The sequence below is a fragment of the Numenius arquata genome, chromosome 1, assembly GCF_964106895.1.
Source record: "Numenius arquata chromosome 1, bNumArq3.hap1.1, whole genome shotgun sequence".
In the NCBI taxonomy this organism is placed as follows: domain Eukaryota; kingdom Metazoa; phylum Chordata; class Aves; order Charadriiformes; family Scolopacidae; genus Numenius; species Numenius arquata.
Genome location: NC_133576.1, coordinates 26,693,897 through 26,700,813, shown reverse-complemented (window position 1 = coordinate 26,700,813; position 6,917 = coordinate 26,693,897).

The following is a 6,917-nucleotide window of genomic DNA, read 5'->3' as shown; positions in this document are numbered from 1 at the left end:
GAATACACAAGGTTAAAATAGCTCTGTCTGACCCCAGTAGGATTCCCGTTTATAGAAAGCATTTCTCTAAAACGTTCAACTGCGATACTTTGAAAAAAAAAGATCAGATTTCCTGCAGGCACATTTAATATATTTTTATTATTGTGACGTTTTGGGCATATAGATTGTAAGGTAGCTATATACTTTTTTTAATAGCACTCCGGTAACTTGTTCCTGTTGCATTTTGTATATCCACCTAAATGGATTCAATCTGAAGCGTTCACCTTTGCAGTCAGTCAGAAGTTTCTGCAAGAGTACATACAGCACAGATTTAGCTATACCAAACGTATGGGCTTCTGAATGGTTTCCTTAGGGAAACGGAAAATCCACGTGCTGATTGCTGTCTACAAATCTCTAGTCGATCTGGGCTCTATTAATTTCAGAAATCTCTTTCCCCTCTTTTCCTAAGGGGCCTAAGGCAGAACGTTATCCCGACGGCAAAGTTAACAGGAGCCGGCAGCCACCGATCGGCAATAACAAGTGCCACCTTCTGAAGATCGCTGCTCCTGGACACGTGCCTGATCCTGACCTGGAGGTTTTTACCGAGAGCGAACGGGCAGGCTGCCTTCAGGCATTCCTCTGGCCGCTCTGTCTCCTGGCACCCGGCCTCCTTGCGTTTGGACGACTGGCTGCTCTCCACCCTCGCAGATCCTCTCAGGGAAGCTGTGCTGCTTGCCGCAGAGGATTGTGAAACACGTTTCCTGTTTTAGGAAAGATGTTGTTTAGCACCATTCTGTCTGAGGTAAAATGCTTTCAGATGAAACGGTAATAAGGCCCGATGCTAGTTTATAAAAAAAAAAAAAAACCAAACCAAAAAAACCAAAAACCCACAAAAAAACAACCCAAAACAATACCCTCCTACGCTTAATAACAGTAACAAAGCAAGTCTGTAAAATCACAAATAGGAACAAATTCTTTCAATAACAATTGATCATTTTTAAGAGATAATATACTATCGATCCTTAAAGCAGAACCAGACCAAAATAGAAAATGATTTATCGTCTACTCTGCTAACATGATATATTAAGGTGGGAGTAGATTAACAATCATTTTACACCCAGGCACATGAGGCACTTGCAAGTGATTTATAGATGCGCTGATATAGACATGCCCGTTTTCCACAGGATGCCAAAATGCTCCGATATTCAATTAGTGCAGATTCCTTATTATCAGATCCTGTCACAATTCCTATCAGATGCCTTCAGGCACAGTACAGTGGCATGATACACGATGTCAAAAATCAGACTGGGACCATTTTCAGGCAGATGTTTGACATGATGCATCATGCCAGTCAGCCAGTGGCAAGCAGCCATTGCTGAAAAGGATTTTGACATGACACAGTGTGCCAATGCTGTAGCACAAAACTAGCAAGTTCCAAAAATAGGGACAAATTCACCTCTGGCATAAGTAGAAGTAACTGCAGTGACTTCATTAGATTTGCATCTGCTTATGTCAACAGTGAGTTTGGCCCGTAATCTGGAATTTATAAAAAAGAGTGGTAAGTGGCTGCATTTTCAGATATTTGTTATATTGCTTTCTACTCCCAGCATTCAAGCATCATGAGACAGTTGGGGCAAAACCACCACATTTCTCAACTCTTTCCTCTCCACCCCACAAGAAGCAGCATCAAATTTCCATTTTTAGCAGCGTAACAATACCTCAGAGTACACAGAGACTCACTCTTTTCAGAAGCACGGGAAATTGTGAATTTGGGGATTTTACAAGGAATAGGAATTTACAAAAAAGGAAGAGAGGATCTCCGCTTTCTGCCTCCATACTACTTCCCAACAGTAGCTTCAAGCGCTAGGTGCCCAAGAACAGCAGCAAACTGTAAATTTTCAGTGGCAATTACAGTAATAGTAAAAGAATGGCATGAAAGAGCAGCCAGGATGAAATGCGAGATCTGATAAGATTTGGTGATTTCTTAAAAGGCATTGTAATTTATTGTTATCCCCTTTCATCATTCCAGAATGAAAAGCACAGCTTGCTAATGCCGATGCATCACACTGACAAAAGGAAAGGAGGGGAAGAGGCTAAGGTATGGCTGGTGTGAGATCTTCTTTACAGAAGAGAAACACCGGGGCTTTCTGCCACAGTCTGTTCCTTTAATGAGGAAGAGCATGGTCTGGCTGTATTTTAAGTAAAGTTCATTCATCTTTGCTGTGTTTTCCGCCTTCTTAAATGCATCAGGATACACTGATTCTTGGACTAGCTGAACTAGCTGATGTTAAGGGCAACCGTAGGAAATAAAGGCCAGAAAATCCTCACAGAGCACTAGGTAAGCACCACAGACTTGGTACAGCAGCTGTGTGGGTTGTTACACCAAGGGAACATGACTTGTTTGGTAGGCTGTAGATCTGGAGGAGAAGAGCATAACAATGTGGTGGAAGCTGTCTCTGCACAAGCTCTTCAAAAATTCATTTGTTTGTCTGCTTCGAGATGAGTTTTTCCCCGTTGGAGTTGTGGGTGCTCGCCACTTCCACAAATCGGAAAATTCACACAGAGGGTCTGAATAAAAGCTGGAAAGCAGTTGCAAGCCTTTCAAACCTTTTGAACAATAACAACAAGAAGTAAGGGTCCTCCCCCTCCCTTCTCACCACTGTGCAATTATTTCCGAGTATTCCTTTGAGGAGGCAATTCTGTACAGTTAGCAGTTCCACAGAGATTAAAACAAACAAAACAAACAAGCCCTCTCCTTTGTTTCCCCCCCCACCCCTCCTGGTTTCACCCTTTGCTGGCATTCTATAAGTATTTAAATCATTGGAAACCCCACCCTAGCTAGCTGTGGCTAGTATTTACAGGCAAAGCCCCTTGGCTTTGCTGTTACGGTCCTCTCAACAGCCAAAAATGTAACACGTTAGTTTTTCCTGAAAGAGGAGACCAAATCTGAAGATACGCAATGAGTCCCAAGGAAATAAGCACCAGACGTTATCTATGCCTTATATGCGAAGGAATAGGAAGGGTAAAAATCATGTTTGTTCACAATTGGCTGGGAATTCTCTGACAAGATGGACCAAAAAAAAAAAAAAAAAAAAATTAAAAAAATCAATTTTGATGAAACAACATTTTTGTGGAGATGACTCAGTTTTGACAGATACATTCTAATGCAAGTTATGCTTCTGGTGGAATTTGCCACAAAGATTTCTAAAGGTTTCACACCAACTTACATGATGCTGGGTAGCTCAGCTAGAAAGTTTAACTTGACCCAGGGACTCGAGGGCTGCTAGGCATGTTCCTGTAAAGCTGAAGTGTCATCCCCACTGTGATCTACATTTCCAGCTGATACAGTGCAAGTCCCAGAAGTGCAAGGAGGCAATGGAGAGCTCCAAAACACCTGGGTTGAGCCAAAATTCTCTCCATTCCTCGGGGAAGATGCACAAGACAGAGGCAGGCAGGCACTCCCATTCATTCCTGAAGAAAAAGAACAGAAACAGACTGCCCCAAACACTGAAAGAGGGAGAGAAGGATAAGAGTTATTTCCTTTCCGAGGACAACATTTCTCTCTATACATACTTATATCGCTCCAATTTGAAACAATATAGAAACTGAAGGGTTGGGTGTTTGGGAAAAAAGAAGTTTTCCATTCATACAATGCCATTTTCATACATACAGCACCTCGGGAGTACAGGAAACAGGCTTAACGCTTCCCTAATAAATATAGCAATTACACACTCACCACCAAGGTTTTGACCCCTCTGGAGTGGCAGTCAGCAACTCATGTGTGGCAAGTACGTTACCCTGAGATTTTAGAATTGCAATTGGGAATGGCAATGAAATATAGCAAACCACTGGCCAAAGCTGTGAGCATGAGATGTGTAGCAACCACTCCATACAATGAGAGAATCTGGACACCTCTCTAGTCATCTCCTTCGTGTTTTGTAAAATAAGCAAAGCTGCAGTGCCGATCACAGCAAATATCTTTCTTCAAGCCACTAACAGCTTTCACATCTCATGCCTGTAATCTTCAGCAAATAGATCAAGGACTGTTATTCATTTTAATGCCTAAATGCATTATATTTATTCTTGTTATAATATTTTCTGTTACCACAGAAAATGTTTGGCTCCCAAGAAAAAGAGAGAATTGTGTCAAAAGTCCAAATTCTTCCTTAAAACGCAAACATTTGAATGGCTTTAATGGAAGATATGCATTGGAATCCCAGGGCACATTCTGGCACCAAAATCCTCCATCTATATTGGAATTTTTCACCGTGTCTTTTTCATAATATATTATTAAACATGTTTCGATCTCAGCAGTTGAATTTTGGGGCCCTGTTGCATCTGTGAGGGAAGTGCAAAGCAGCTGGGGAGTAACTGTAAAGGAGAAGCAGAAAACTGATCAAAAACTTCAGATGCTGGATGATGCCTTTCTCTTCCATCCTCCTCCTCACAGGAGGAAAAAAAAAAAAACAAACACATTGGGGTTCTCCTTCAAACTTGCAGCTGGTGCAGTAGCAGCAGCTGGTCCAACTCAGGGTGGCTTCAGTGTTGTTCCCAGTTTCCTTCAGGCTGCTTTGGTCCCTAACTGGCCATGGACTGAGCATAGAGTCATTCCCTGCTTCCTCTGTCAGCCAAACTCTGGGGCTGCAGCAAAAGTGGTGAATATGGAGCGATCGAGGATGAAGCCCAGCAGCTCCTGGCAACTGAAAAGCCAGGGACAATATGGCTTTATTGTTTTGCAGACTGGGGACCAGTGACTGGTGACCACTCACATTGACTCTTTGCTCTGAAATTAGCCCTGTTGTCGTCAGCATAGCTGCTCACAGAATGTTATAGTGGTCCTCTAGTCTTTGATATGCCACCTGTAACTGCTGAATAGCATGCATACGAACAATTTTTTTGATGAATTAGCCAGAATATGATATAGAGTGTCTGCCAGTTTTATGCAGCTGGGGGCAAGCTGACAATGCCTGGTCTGGCATGAAGCCCATAGCAAAACATTAGCCCAGCAGCACATTTAAAGCAAATCTGAACTAGCAAAGTGGGTTTGTAAGCAGAACATGTTTGCATCAGCTAACTCCAAAGGTTTTGCTGCAGTCCAACATGCCCTGAAGTGGGGCTAAGCCTTTTGATGATGCTTAAGCCATAATTGCTATTAAAAAAAAAAAAAAAAGCCATCTCCTTGCTTACCTTTGCTTCCCTTCATGTCAGCGCAGACATGTGTATCTGTAGGGTTATAAGACAGAGACACTACTCCAAGATACAACTAACTCAGTAAAATAATGATCAGTTTTATCTTGAATTAATTCTTAGTTTGAAAAAAAAAAAAACCAAAACAGTTCTCTCTTTGGAGAAATGCAGCCTCAAAGACTTTAATTTTGTGAGGAAGTACTAATTGCCTTCCAAATAAGAGAAGGCTGCACCACGGGAGCATGAGCTATGCTCTTTTACTGTAAAGCATCTTATTCTTTGCAGGCCTCTCTCAGAGATATCAACCACCAACATTTTTGATTGTTGCTGCCCTCACATCCCAGCCCAAACAAGCAATCGAGCAGCAAAGAGATGCTGCTCACCTGTTCTTGAAATTCTTACAGAGAAACCCCAAGAAGCAACGCAAGCAGGATGCACAGGCAGCAATGGAGAAACATTTCCTCTCCTGGGCCGAGGAGCACAGCAACACCCCTCACTGACAGCATTTTCCTTGGAAGTAGAATAGAAGTCTGTTTGTCTCCTCTGTCCTTACACCTAGCCCCTGGGGTCCAACTTTGCTGCCATAACTCCCAGTTAGAGGTGGCAAAGTCCTGAAGGCAACTATTTCTTCCACCAATGGCATCTGCATATTCCCAATCAGGGAATGCTTTAATGAGCAGCAGCATCTGAAAAAGGTGGGCTGCAGAGTCCTAATTAAATGGCAACTGACATATCGCTTTTCAAACTAAACATCCAAGCGGGATGCTCAATCTAGTGCACATGGTTTGTAAACAACTGAACAGAGAGCTCCATAGAGCAGCCCCACAGACTTCCACAATGAAATGCTGCAGAGGCTCCCTTCGCCCTTGTAACAAATGATCTAACGATTCTCAGGAGGAGGAAACGAGGCTGATTTGTAGCCTCTCTTCAAGAGGCTAACCCAGTTAAGTAAGAGTTCTTAATTGCCTGCTCTTTATTATTTAATGCATAAGAAAGTTAAAAAAAATCCTTAGGGCCAGATCCCAAAAAGGTATTTAGGTATCTAAGCAGGCAGCTAGGCAGAATTTAGCTGCAATTACAAACAGTGATACTAAAAACCTCCGCTCAGCTGCTGCCCAGCTCTGAAGGCTCTTAAAGCTAAGTAGGTACCTATTTCAGTTTTAAAGTTCTCCAGGTGCCTAGCATTCGGCTTCTGCACGTGCCAAGAAACACTTCATTCCTGACAGTGCCGAGGAGGCTCGTGCCGGCCCAGTGCTGAGCCACTCGAGAGCCAGGAGAAACCTGAGAGGTTTCAGCCACGATGAATGTTTGCCTGGTGGACAGAAGCATTTGAAAACCTACCTATTGCTCTTGAATGGGTTCTAAATAAAGTCAGCCTAATTATAAATTATAATGTGGCAGGCAAACAGGCCCTCTCAAAGACATGTCACAGATCCGGCAGTACACCGCAGGAGGCAATACAGCAGAGGGGCAGTCCTAATGCTTGCGCAAACGCTCAGAGCTGCAAATTATGAAGGACAAACGAGCCAGGTACCTCACCTATAGCAAGGCAAGAATCATGTGTTTTAAATCCCTGCCTCTCCTCCCTTCAGACCAAAGTATGAAAATTAACCCTTTAAATGAGTTGGACCCTTTAACTGAGTCAGACTAACCTTTGAAGCTCATCAGCTGTGGCCTCTGAAAGCAGGGAGGCAGACCCTGTAGCCTTGCCCCACTTAGAATCCTGCCAGGAGCAAGGATGAGAGAGACGG